Here is a 14,832-nt window from a genome sequence, read left to right as displayed (position 1 = left end):
TCGCTCTCCTAAATGCACACCAGGCCTTGCCTAACCTGTTGATTCTTTTCCTAGATACAAAGAAGTAAGAATGAAGAATTAAGCAGCCAACGAACGATTAGCTCTCTACCCTCAACAGCCCCTTTGCGATCCTGCAGGCAGATCACGGGACAAGATGCCGTCTGAAGAGTCCGCCGGTCTGCAAGCAGGGGAGAGGGATGCAGGACCCAACCTCCTGCCATGATGATTCACTGAGATTCTTCCCCTCATTTTTCCCTTTAAAAACTGTATGACTGAGCAGAATCTTTGGAGTTGGTCGGTGGACAGGAGTCTGCCACCTCCCCAGGTTGCCTGCTTTTCCAATTAAAGCACCTTTCCTTTATACTCACACTTGCCTCTCAAATTATTGGCTCTAGAGTGGCCAGCAGCTGCACCTCAGTTTGGTGAGAACTGGTGTATTACCTCTCCCTAAACCACTTGTTTTGTCTTGTGTTTTAAGTATGCCTGTGAGTGTAGTTCCTTATGGCTTGAGTAAAATTATGGATAAAGAAAAAATAAATAACTAAAATGAAATGAGTTTGCAGCTCTAATTTGAGTCACAATAAAGACTGAAAAACACTGAGCTTGATTAAAGGAAAGAGCAAAATAAATGTCTGCAAGCTGATGTTTGGGCATTCAAGTGAGCTTACTTTCAGGACATTAATCACACCCTTCCCAGGCATGGGAGAAGCAGAGGAAATTCTAAATTTTTTTTTAAATAGGAGGCTTCTGTTACCTTAGGGCATGCCAATAAAGTCATTTGTTGTGACAAAAGAGGTACGTGAACGTGCACGGCAGACGATCTGGGCATAGCCGCTTACTCAGTAAGCATCTGCTGGATTTAAATCCAAATCAGCCTTGAAAGTAAAGAAGTTCTTTTGTTCGTGTTAGCATTTCATGTTGTGGCCCCTCCGAACAGCAACCGCTTCCTGCTGATTTGGGCTTGGTCTCTTGAAGATCAGTGGAAACACATGTTATAGAAGTTTCTTCCTTGGGTTTTGCGCCAGGAGAGGCAGCTCAAGTGGTAAGAAATGTGCTGGGATGGCTTGAGGAGCCTGAGTTCTCCGCTGGAATTAGCCACGAAACCTTAGGCAGATCCCTGCAGTTCTCTGGGCCTCAGTTTCCTGGCAAACTTGTGACGCCAGTACCTCCCTGTCAACAGAGCTGGCCAAGGGGGGTATATTAGACAGCATACAGCTAACAGGCTCGCTCATATTAAGCGCTGAAATGATGGAATTTCTTTTCTTTCTGGGGAGGGATTGCATCATGCCAGACCTCGGGTCACCAGTACCCAAAGGGAGTCTGGAATGCACAGCGACACATCCAGCATGGAGTGGTTAAAGCAGCAAGTTCTGACTCAAAGGCAGAAAGGTGGCGTGTAGGTTTCATTGTCCTTTACTCAGGCGGGCAGAGCCATCTTCTCCCTGTTTCTGCCAAGCTGCCAAATTCCTGTTTTCAAATATATTGAACTGTGCATAGTGGGGGGAAATCATTTATTTACTTATTTAAATTGAAGTGTGGCTGACTTACAGTGTTGTGTTCGTCCCTGGTGCACAGCATAGTGTGCTTCAGTCATACGTGCACGTGTTCTCTTTCATATTCTTTTTCACTATAGGTTATTATAAGATATTGAATGTAGTTCCCTGTCTATACATAAGGCTTTATTTATTTTATATATAGTAGGTTGTATCTGCTATTCACAAACTCCCAATTTATCCCTCTCCCTGGCTTCCCCCTTTGGTAACCTTAAGTTTGTTTGTTGTCTGTAAATCTCCTGTTTGTAAATAAGATCATTTATATCTTTTATTTTTAGATTCCACATATAAGTGATATCATATGATTTTATCTTTCTCTGTCTGACTTATTTCACTTAATATGATAATCTCTAGGTCCGTCCATGTTGCTGCAAATGGCATTATTTCATTTTTATGGCTGAGTAGTATTCCATTATATATATATATAGTTTATACACCAAATTTCTTTATCCAATCATCTGTCAGTAGACATTTAGATTGCTTCCAGGTCTTGGCTATTGTATTTTTCCTTTTTGGAGGGGGGGAGTGGTGGGGAGTAATTAGGTTTATTTATTTTTTAATGGAGGAACAAGGATTGAACCCAGGACTTCATGCGTATTAGGCACGTACTCTAACACTGAGCTACACCCTCTCCCTGGCTATTGTAAATAGTGCTTCTGTGAACACTGGGGTGCATATATCCTTTTGAATTAGAGTTTTCTCCAGATATGTGCCCAGGAATGTGATAACTGGATCATATGGTAAGCCTATTTTTAATTTTTTAAGAAATCTCCATATTGTTTAAAATAGTGGATGCACCAAATTACAATCCCACCAACAGTGTAGGAGGGCTCCCTTTTCTCCACACCCTCTCCAGCATTTATTGTTTGTGGACTTTGTAATGATGGCCATTCTGACTGGTGAGAGGTGATACCTCATTGTAGTTTTGATTTACAAAAAAATCATTTTTTGATTTGGATTTATGTGTGCATGTGATATGATGTTGGTGAAGAGGTGAAGACAGCTACTGAAAGCATGTGCTTTTAAAAAGCATTCTGGACCCATTGCTGACTATTTACATATATTCTTGTGTTCATTCATTCACACTTTACCATTTGCTCTAAAAATAATTTTTTTTAATGTTTTACTGCTGGCAGTTGAATTTCTTCTTTTCCCAGCACTGGTATTAGCTTCTTTAACCTTTTCTAACTGATTGCTCCAAATTAGTTAACTATTACCCATTACAGAGTACCTTGTGTATATTTGTTTAATGCACATTATGATTGTACCCTTTTGGTCCATTAGTACCCGTCCGGCCCATAGAAACCCAGATTTGGCACAAATACTCGTAACACATGGCCCCTGGAAAATACCTGGCCTGGAGCGCTAAGCCAACATGGGATTAATCTGATGTAATTCAATCTCTTGGAAACATTGTTTAATATAATTGCCTTAACATTATATTACTGATTGGTTAATTTGGACAGAAATGATTTTTTTGGACAAGTGTAAACTAGAATCTGGTGTTGATTTTGCAAAAGAGATTAGGTTATTCATTTCATTTTAATGGCCTTCTAAAACTCCAGTTCAATTGTTGGTGAAATACAGGACTTCCCAGTAAGTTGACACGCAGGCCTAATGAGTGTTTCGGGGGAATTATTATTAATGGCATAGACCTGAGAAACAACCCTCATTTTAAAAAGCATGTATCATGTGATATTTATTTTCTTGGACCATGCATTTCCTGTCGTTGTACTTCCCCTCTAGGGTGCATGTCCTCTAGAATAAATGGAACATTCATGACTGATAAATATGTTAAGACACCTACACACTAGAGCAAGGTCCAGCCTGGGTCTCCAAACTCTACCTGGAAGGCGGCTTAGCACACACCCGTGAAACCAGTCATCCCAGTCAGTCATAGACCCAGTGGTCTGCATGCACCAGGATGCAGGGCAAGAGCAGGAAGACACGTTCATACCTTTAGCAAACAGGAGACATGAGCTTTGACAAGGCTGACACCCGGCCATTCAGCATACCAGATCCCACCACCTTTATGCCTTGTGCATGTTTCTAATCAGAGCAGGAGCAAGTGACTCATAGTTCATGTGTTTGCCAGAGTGAGAGCGAGAGAGCAGAGCAGTCCAGGAGAAGAGACCAGCACTCGTGTGTGTGCACGTGTGTGTGCGTGTGTGTGTGTGTGTGTGTGTGTGTGTGTGTATGTGTCTAACAGGGCAAGGTTACCAAACATAAAGTCAAGTTCAAGACATTAAAAAGAAACTATTACCGGCTTCTGTCAGTATCATTTTAAAAAGAAAGACATGGGAGAAGAAAGAATGCTAAGCACTCATTCTGAGTCCTATTGTATGTTTATAGTTCATCTCATCAAATTATCATGACTGCTTAGGAAGTACCTATCATTATCTTACTTTTGGAGAGAAGAAAACTGAGGTTCAGAGAGGTCCAATGACTTGCCCAAGACCCGCCAGCTGTGAGTAGCAGGGCTGGGATTTTAACCTAGGCCTGGCCTGGTTGTTTTTTTTTTTTAATTGAGATGTTATTGACATACAATTTTGTGAGTTCAAGGTGTACAACATGTTGATTTGACACATTGCTATAATACAATATGACTACCATTGTAGTGTAGTGTTAGCCAAGACCGCTATCATGTCAGAAAACTGTCATTTCTCTTATTTTGGTGGAAGAAATTTAAGATTAGTCTCTTAGCAGTTTTGAAGTGCGTAACACAGCACTGTTGACTGTAGTCAGTGTGCTGCACATTAGCTCTCCAGGCTTACTCAGCTACCGGCTGCAAGTCCATACCCTCGAGCTGCATCTCCTCATTTTCCCTGCTCGCCGCTCCGGCCCCTAGGAATCAGCCTCGTCGCTCTGATTCGGAGTTTGGCTTTGTTAGATTCCATGTGAAGTGAGATCATGTAGACCTGTCTTTCTCAGTCTGATTTATCCACTTAGTATGATGGCCTTAAGGTCTGTCCACATTGGTGTAAGTGGCAGAATTTCCTTCTTTCCTGTGGCTGAATAATATCCCATTGTGTGTGTGTGTGTGTACATATGTGTGTGTGTGTGTGTGTTTATATATATATATATATCTTCCTTACACATTCATCCATTGATGGACACTTGGATTGTTTCCATATCTTGGCAATTGTGAGGAATGCTGCAATAAGTGTGAGAATACAGACGTCTTTTCAACATCCCATTTTCATTTCCTTTGGATATGTTCCCCAAAGTGGGATTGCTAGATAACATGGCAGGCAGGATTTTTGCAAACAGGGAGATGTTGACAATACAGCTACTCTCTGAAATACTTTCTCTGAAAAGAGTGAAAATGCTGCCTGCTGAGGTATCTCACACCAAACATGATTCTGAATTACACTCAGTCATGATTATAGAAGCCAAGCTGACGCCATTAATGTCTTAGCTCTTTTTTGAAAAGTGACTTTCCAATACCAGAAAAGTGTACTGAACAGAATTGAAGTGAAATTATTCCTGTACCCTATGCAAAGAAAGATTTTTGTTTAAGTTTATTTAGTAAACTATTTGATAGAAGAAACTTAGGTACAGCATTTGTTCCTATGGTATAATTTTGGAACTAAAAAGAGCGTCCATCCTCACAAGTAGCTCCCTGCCAACATATAACAGGACACAGCGCAGGGAAAACGGAGCTACCAGACCCCTAGCTGGGTTTGCCTCTGTAGAGGTGACTTTCTTCTGACGCCAAGCCAAGCCGGAGGCCCGGGGTTCCCGCCCCGGGCCCACCTCACTCCCCTGCTCTCCCCCTGCAGGGCCCTGCCCCCACCCCATGGCAACCTGCTCCGTCAGACACGTGTGAGCTGTTCACAGCACAGTGAGAGCAAGCCCAGGGCCCCCGAAACAGACACAGACTGGGTAACCACTGCAGCCCCGAATCATTCGCCCTTTGAGTCCTGTCCCACCTGGCACCCCCTCGCCTTCCCCGAGCCCCAAGCTTTTTCCAACCATTTCCAGCCTTCTTTCCAGGAGAACTCAGGTTCCTCCTGCCAGGCCCAGGGCAGTCTCTGGCCCCAGGGAAAGCAACCTTGTCGTTTATACCTCAGCTCCCTCCCGTAGGCCATTTCTACCTGCTTTCCTACAGCCAGAGGTACCCTGGAGCTGGTTCATGCTGTCTTAAGAGAAGTGACTGTAAACTTCAGGAAATTTGCAAGCCAGGTACGGTTTTTATTAAAATTAAATTGTGTACGCTTACAATTAATAAAATTATATAAAAACAGAGGTAATAAATAATCAAAGCTCATCACTTCCTAATTAATTTCACTACATGCTACTATTTTCCAAGTAGTTAAGGTCATTTCCATCTACGCATCTGTGTGGTGGGAACGCCATGTCCCAGCCTGCCACCGGGCGTCCTTTTCAGGCCTGAGCTCGGTGACGTCGCCTTGCACGGTGGGAGTATTCACGCCACTGCTACAGATCAGGCTTCCTCCTATTGTACCCCCTAAAAGCAGCTGTGAAGTGTTTACCAGCACGCTGCTGTGCAGCACAACGGGAAGACCCAGCTCTTTGCCCTGCAGGGTCTGCGCTTTACTATCAGCGTGAACGCTGAGGCGTTAGTTTCAGCAGGGCCCTCAGCACGGCTCTACCACCTCATCACGGTTCTCTGGCCAGTTTCCTCCTCCATGCTCCAACCTTTCCTTTCTCTTACTTTCTTCACTTCCCTCCAACATCTGACCCTCCCCCTCCTTCCTCCTTCCTCTCAGAAGACGACTTAAACTCCTACTTCACAGAGAAAACACAAGCCATGCAAGACGCGCTTCCTGAACTTCCTGGCTCCAAGGCTGCGAGTGAACCTGCGTCTGCCCCTGCCTTTCCTGTTGCAGTAAAACAGGTGTCCCTCCTCCTAAGCCTCACCCTTCCACCGGAGCCAGACTCCTGCCTCTTCAGGGGCTTGCCTTTCTCCGTCAGCCTGTCTTCTGTGTCTCATTCTCTCCATTCTCTGTTGTCTCCACTCCATCCGGTATTTCAGCTCCTCCGGTCGAGTCCCATCTAAACAAACACTCTCAATTTCATGTCCTTTCATAGCTACTGCCTCACCTTCGCAGCCAGGCGTGACTCGTCTAGTCTGCTTCCTTTTCTCCCTCCTCAACTTCTTGCAAAGTGGTTTCCCTCCCAGTTCCATGGAAACGCTTTTGCTAAGGCCACCACTGCCCTTCACGTTATTAAGTCAAATGGGACCTTCTCAGCCTTTATTTCGCTGGATTCCTCTGTAACATTTGCACAGATTTGACCCTCTGCAGCATTTTGATCCCTCCCTGAAATTCCTTCTCCCCTTGGCCACTGGGATGTCGCCGTTCGCTGCTTTCCCTTGCACTTCTGTAACCACTGCTTCTCGATCTTTGCATTTTGCTTCCCTCTTTCTTTGGGGGTAAGGGGAAAAGTCTAGAAAGCTGAATTTTCTTGACAAAAGCTGGCACTGACTTTTCTATTTGCATCCTTACTGTGATTACCACCGGCAGCAAAGCAACCACCAGCCCTTGCAGACACAACTTGACAGGAGGAGGAGGGGGAAAAATTATAAAGTGTGTCTGTATTATTAGAAAGTAGTGGAAGCGAGGATGGAAACCAACATTTATTGACATTTATTGTTAAATGTCAGGCATTAAGTTAGACATATTCACATATGTTATTCTACTTAATCTTCATGGTTACCCTGTAAGATTGTTATTATCAACCCCATTTTACAGATGATGAAACTGTTTAAACAACCCACAACCACTGGGCTAGTAAGTAGCAGAGGTGGAATTTAAACCTGCTTCTTCTGATTCCCAAGACAGTGCCCTTTCCAGAGATAGCATACCTGATCTGATCTGCAATTAGTTTATACTGATTCTATGAAAAACAGTTACACGTTTTTTAAGTGTGCTAACTTTGAGGAGAAATGTCCTATAAGTTGTTTGGAAGCAATGTGTAGGTGGCATGACTTGAAGGCTTCCAGGCAAGACTTCCTAGCATGGCAAAAACTCACAGAGGACTTCACAGACAGGTCATGGTTCTCAGCCCTACTGGCTGAGAAACTCTCTTCTTGCCAGGGCACCCAGAGACCAAAAGTGTCTAGGGGACGGACTCAGGTCACTCAAAAGACTGATATATAAAGCAGAATGCAAATTTATATAAATATCAAAATTCTGGTATTCACACACTAATATATTCCAGGCTTATGGAATTATCTCTATGAAAAGCCAATTTTTAATCGGCAGACAGTTGAGCAAGAAATTGAGCAAGAACTCAGAGCTGGGTAAGTTATATTGATTATCCTTCTTGCTGGAGCAATTGAACAACTATCTTGCTAACAGACGGGAGGGTGAGAAAACAAATGTCAGGTACCCTTTACCCTGGTTTAGGCTGGAGACCACCTGGCAAGTTCCCACTCTATGAGCCTCCAGGTTGACCATCCACCCCCCTTATACCTACAGGGTGTAATAGTTTCGTACCACTCAGGTGATATAAATTTGGGCTGAAAAACAGCGCAAATGCTGGCTTGCGGCTACAAGTCCTCTTAGAAGTGTCCTCTTCTCCCCAGCCGCTCAGAACTGGGGTGATTTTCCCTTATTTTCTCTAGTGGCGAGGGTTGGGGGAGTTGCTTCTGGGTTGTCCTACTGTGGAGTGTAACCCCTTTGAGTCCCAGATTTAATGGGGGAAGGTTTCCCATTAGACCCCCTAGCTTGAGTGTCCCATAGGTCAAAACGATAAACACTGCCCCTCAGTATGTCCCCTTTGACCAAATACCCCCAGAGCAAATATAGCTTTGGTTCTCGGCAACAGTCAGGATTCCTACCTTCCCTTACATTTTTGCCTGCTGATTTCTTACCTAATGGTTAGATGCTTTTAAGAAGGTATTTTAAAACATATTTTATTTAGCATTTTCAGTTGTTTTTAGCAGGAGGATTAGCTCAAATAACCTGCCCTCATATTACTAATACCAACATATAACAAGTAACTCAGTTAAAGGTCATTATTACCTTGTCCAGATGGGCTAGGAAGATCTACCAAGATTTGTTCAGTCAAACCTCAGTGCCGCAGCCTGGAACTCGCTCAGCAGTGCTTCTGAAAGTGTTCTCTTGCATTATCTGCATCTTTTCCCAGAAAAACAGATTCTGGACCCCATCCTAGGCTTACTGATTAGAATATGGAAGATCAAATCAGATCTGCATTTTTATAAGCTCTGTAGGTAATTCTTATGTGCACCGAAGTTTAGAACAATTAAACTAAGGCATGGTTCCAAATTAGATCTCATACATTCTCAGAAATGTCTCTTTCCCTAAAGCCTTCTCACCTGGAATATGCATTAGCAAAAAAAAGCACTCATTTGTAAGAGAGGGAGATTATTTCTCAGCACATCTTTTCATTTTCTTTATATTTATGATACATATTCATAACAGATTCTCAGTAGCATACTTAAATTACCATAGGGAGTGTATAAAACTTTAAAAATCCTAAGAAGGCTGGATAGCATAGCCTTCATAAAAATCTGGAAGCTGGAAATCCAATTATCAGCTGAATGGGAGAATTTAGTGCACCAGCTATAATGTAAATCACAACTCTAGTATTCCTAATCGGCATAGACCCTTTGTGGCTGCAACAAAATAAACTAAAACCAAAAATAACACAAAACAAAAGGCACTTTCTTGATACATGAAATCATTGTATAGTCTATGGATTATATTTTTCTATAATATGGTTTTCCTTTGTTTATCTAATGCCACAAATACAACCTTAATTTCTATATTTGAAGTCTTATCACAAAATTTATATTCATATAACCTCTGATTCCAGTGGAATTCCAACTTTGGAAAGAATTTAAAAAAATTGTAATTTATTATAATCTAAAATTATCCTTATTAGCACATACTTTTTTTCCTTTTAATATTTGGAAATTCATATGGATAGATATGTGATAAAATAGCATAGAAATACTACTGGTTTAAGTTTTGGGAAGCAGTATATGGGTGTTCACTGTAATATTCTTTCAACTTTGTTTTATGTTTGGAAGTTTCCATGACCAAATTTTTTTAAAGTTCATAAAATATTTATTTGTGTTCTTTTTTCAAATTGTAGTCAGTTTACCATGTTGTGTCAATTTCTGGTGTACAGCATAATGTTTCAGTCATACATATACATACATATATTCCTTTTCATATTCTTTTTCATTATAGGTGACTACGAAATATTGAATATAGTTCCCTGTGCTGTACAGGAGAAACTTGCTGTTTGTCTAGTTTATATATAGTAGTTAGCACCTGCAAATCTCGAACTCACAATTTATCCCTCTCCACCCCTTTTCTCCCCAGTAACCACAAGCTTGTTTTCTATGTCTGTGAGTCTGTTTCTGTTTTGTAAATAAGTTCATTTGTGTCTTTTTTTTTTTAGATTCCACGCATGAGTGATTTCATATGGTATTTTTCTTTCTCTTTCTGACTTACTTCACTTAGAATGACAATCTCCAGGTCCATCCATGTTGCTGCAAATGGCATTATTTTATTACTTTTCATGGCTGAGTATTGTATAAATATACCACAACTTCTGGATCCAGTCATCTGTTGATAAACATTTGGGTTGTTTCCATGTCTTGGCTATTGTAAATAGTGCTGCTTTGAACATTGAGGTGTATGTATCTTTTAGAATTTGAGTTCCTTTTGGATATATGCCCAGGAGTGGGATTGCTGGATCATACGGTAACTCTATTTTAATCTCTCAAGAAATCTTCATACCGTTTTCCATAATGTGTGAACCAAACTACATTTCCACCAACAGTGTGGGAGAGTTCCCTGTTCTCCACACCATCTCTAGCATTTATCACTTGTGGACTTTTTAACAGTGTCCCTTCTGACTGGTGTGAGGCGATACCTCATTGTAGTTTTGATTTGCATTTCTCTGATAATTAGTGATATGGAGCACTGTTTCATGTGCCTGTTGGTCATTTGTATGTCTCCACTGGAGAACTGCTTGTTTAGGCACGACCAAATTTTTATGATCAAAGGCTCACAGCCACATATGGCCAGTCGCTGCGTACTGCTCAGCAGCAGCTCTACCTGTGCCCTGCAGATCCACGCTGCTCCCTTGCCCTAGGCATCATTCCCCTCTCTTGTTCACCTGACCCAAATCTACACTTTCTTAAAGACTCAACTCAAAGATGAGGACTTTCCTGACATCCCCACCCGACCAAGGTCTGGCCTGGCCGCGTTCTGCTCTGCACCGTGTACGTCCCACAGCTGTCGCTCTTCTTACTTCGGGTTGAGGTGGTGAGTTTACATGGCTGAGGTCCCCACATAACTGTAAGCTTCCAAGGGCAGGGGCTGTGTCATTTCACTCCTGTGTTCCCGAGGCTCAGGCTAGGTCTCAGCTCAACTCCGATGTCCTCTGAGAGGCTCTCCCTTCCTGTCCCAGACGAGGTGAGTGGCCCACTATACATCCTCATGACTTTCTGTACTTCTCTCTTATTTTTTTCTTCTTTTTTCCCTTGCTCTAGCTATTTTGAGTGTATATCTATTATTTGCAATGGAAATATTCTTTATCAACACAAAGTAGAATCTTTAGTGTTGCACCCTATTCTGATATTGGAACAGGGACAATGGTTGTGGATTTGTGCTTCAAAAGGTAGAAATCTCTTGTAGATAGGATCTTAGCTTTAATGAAAAACGAATCCATATTTGAAGGGTTTTTTTTTTTTTTTTTGAGGGTAAAACTATTTTATAAAGAATTTCTAGGTAAAATTGCAGGGGATAAAGTAAGGATCTCAATTTATAGGAAATTTTTATTTGCTATTTTTTTTAATCTTCTGATGCCATATTTTTCAGTCTGAACAAATTATCTATAGGTTATGCTATTAAAACAATCCATTAGTCTATGGCTAAGTGGGCTTTTGTTTTCCTTTGCTCTTAAAAAAATGAGTTTAGATTTGAAACCATCTGAATTTTGTTGCTCTTTGTCTAGAGATTGCTTCAAAGTTTAGCTGTCAGTGGGAAAGCTTTCTGTAATTCTTATCTCTTCATTTTGAATTTCATGAAAGATAATTTTTTGAAAATTTTTTTCCTTTCTGCTTTGAACACTAATTAGGCACAAAGGACAAATGAATTACTCCCTCAGGTATTAACCTTTACACTTGTAATTTATTATGAAAAAAAAAAGTAAGTTTCCCTGTCTGGAAAACAAAGTGGGATTTCAGGTTTGTCCCATGAAGTTTTATGGGACATAAAAAAAGTGACAGCACATGAAACTTGAGGTTTTAAATTTTCTTTATTTTTGCTATTTTTTCAAAGGCTTGTATAATGTAGCAATCCTATATATTTGAAAGAACAATCTAAATCTACTGATTGTTTACTATTTTTGACTTATAAAAATGGCAATGTTGTCCAACCTGTTTCCTTATTTAATCACATATAATTTTGGTCTGTTGAGAAGTATTTCCATCGTTCTGTTTGTTTTATCTGTTCTTGGACACTTTCTATCTGGTGAAATGTTCGTGGCTAACAAATGTAGTTTTTGCTCACAGAGGCAAAGTGAACAGATATTTCTGTTTCTCTTTCACATTATAAAATGATTTTTTTTTTAATGTAAGCCATATGTGCCTGTGTAGATTAAATTTTAAGAGATTACTTCTGCTTTAAAACCTTTCTTTCTTAAACAGTTCTCCTATTTTTGCTTCCCTTTCTATGCTTGAATGAGGGACATCTGGTTCTGTTTTCAGTGTTCTTTTGTTACACGATGAAGTGGAATATCAAAGTTCTCCTCCTTCAATAAGGAGAGGACACTCTAGTTTTGTTTTTTATTTCCTTTTATTTATTTTCATTGGTTTAAGAATTACAAATATTCTACATAAAGGTTGAACTTCTCCCTGAAAAAATTCAAACAATAGGAGGTGCCAAATGAAAGCCCCTCTTTCAACTACCTTTTTCCTACTGCCTGGAGGGGTAACCACTGAAAGTAGTTGGTGTGAATCCTTCCAGACTTTTCTCTATGCAGGTACATACATGTTCAAATGTGAACATAAGTATGCGTATATCATTAGAAATGGGATCATACTGAAGAGATTATCAACTTGATTTTTAGCCCATTAATAAATAATGAATACGTTGCCAGGTTAGTACCGCCTTTGTTGACTACGATTGTATGAATGTGGCATAATTTATTCAACCACTCCCCACTGATGGAGATTTTAGATAACTTCCAATATTTTGCTACGACAGCAAATGCTGCAATGAACATTGAGACACATCTCTCTATTCTTTCTGTAGCATTGATTCCAAGAGACGGATTTAACTGAGTCAACAGACTGTACATTTAAACCTACCAAAGGTGCTGCCAAATTGCTCTCCAAGGAGGAAATTATACCTGCTTACACTGCTTCCAACAATGTATGAAAATACTCTTTTCCCTCTGCTCTTGCTTTTATTAGAAATTATCAAACTTTAACATTTTACTAACCTGACTGGTACAAATTAATACCTCGTAATTTTTCTGTGTTATTTTCTTAATCACTAGTGCGATTAAGCATTTTTAAAGTATATTTGTTGATCAGTTGTATTTTTTTCCTCTATAAATTGCCTGTTCATACCCTGTAATAGTTATCTATCGCTGCATAACAAATGATCACAAATTTAATGGCTGAAACAATACACATTTATCATCTCACAGTTTCTGTGGGTCAGGGTCTGGCACAGCTTAGCTGAGCCCTCTGCTTCAGGTCTCTCATGGGACTGTGGTTTCATCTGAAGGTTTAACTCAGGAAGGATCCAATTCCAAGCTCCTGTGGTTGTTGGCAGAATTCAGTTCCTTGGGGGCTGTTGGACTGAGGGCCTCGGTTCCTTGCTGACTGTTGGCCAGAAGCCACTCTCAGTGCCTTGCCATGTGGGCCTCTCCAACAGGCAGCCCGATTCATCAGTGTGCAACCTGAGAGGCAATAGACAGCTAGCAAGACAGAAGTCACAATCTTACATAACCTAATCACAGAAGTGACATCCCATCACCACTGCTGCATTTTACTGGTTAGAAGAAAGTCACGATCCTGGCTTCAGGTAAGAGATTACACAAGGGTTGTGAATATCAGGAGACAGGAATCACTGCAGACCATTTTAGAGTTTCCCCACCACATATCCTTTGCCCATTTCTCAGTTGGGCTGTTTGTCTTTTAGTTATTGATTTGCCAAAGCTCTTTATATACTATAGATATAACTGTGAGGCATTGGTGGTGGTGAGGTGGTTGTGGGGTGTGTGTGTTTGCACAGAGAGAGAATAGCTCCTCCCATGCCAAGCTACTTAATTTTTATTTAGTTAACTCTTGTCAATCTTTACCTTTATAGGTTCTGAATTTGCTTCTTCTTTAAAAAGGTCATTCCATCCCCATACTTTTTAAAAATTGTATTTTCTTATAATACTTTTTAGTTTTATAAAATCTGTTTAGATATGTAAGTCAAATGGAACTGATTTTTGTACGATACGTAAATGAAAATCTACCTTTGCCAAAAGAATGATCAATTTATCTAGCACCAATCACCAAACAGTTCATTTATTTGATTTTTAAGAATTAAGTGCTTTTTAAAGGTTTGTATTATATACGCCTAATTTATTCATGTAATAGGAAGATATACTAACAGTTTCTGAATTAAAGCTATCCTCTAGGATTAGTACTAAGTACTTTCAACCATTTAACTTTTTTTTTCAACCGTTTAATATTTTGGAAAGATAAAGGATTATCCTGTCTGTGATGTTACAACTGTGAACCCAGGGTAGGTTTCCCCCCCTTTTCTTCTACTTCCGCACAGCTCCTCATATGCCTCAAAGATGTTTTGTTTGTTAAAGGTATTCATGCATCCATTAATGAATGAGTGAATGTCATTTCACTTCCTTGGACCGCCAGTCTGTCATCTATAAAATGAAGAAATCAGGGCAGATTAATTCATCCATCTATTCAAAAACTTTTTTATGTGCCCACTAAATGATCTGTAGTTCTCTTCAGAGAGACAAAACACAATGGAAAAAAATACCTAGTGCAAGTATTATATTTGTTTATCTCTCTCTCTTTCTATCCATTTATCTATCTCCTTTCTGTGTATAAAATTTCTTTTGTGCCTATAAATGTTAGTTACCAGTGGGCTATTAATAAATACCCTTCAGGGGGGAGGGTATAGCTCAGTGGTCGAGTGCATGCTTAGCATGCACGAGGTCATGGGTTCAATCCCCAGTACCGCCATTTTTTAAAAATCCCCTTCAATTTGAATAAATTGAATTGGTTGAATAATTAAATATACAG

Source organism: Camelus bactrianus, chromosome 9 (assembly GCF_048773025.1).
Source record: "Camelus bactrianus isolate YW-2024 breed Bactrian camel chromosome 9, ASM4877302v1, whole genome shotgun sequence".
Taxonomy (NCBI): Eukaryota; Metazoa; Chordata; class Mammalia; order Artiodactyla; family Camelidae; genus Camelus; species Camelus bactrianus.
The sequence above is the reverse complement of the archived record's forward strand: the minus strand, read 5'-3'. Positions refer to the sequence as shown.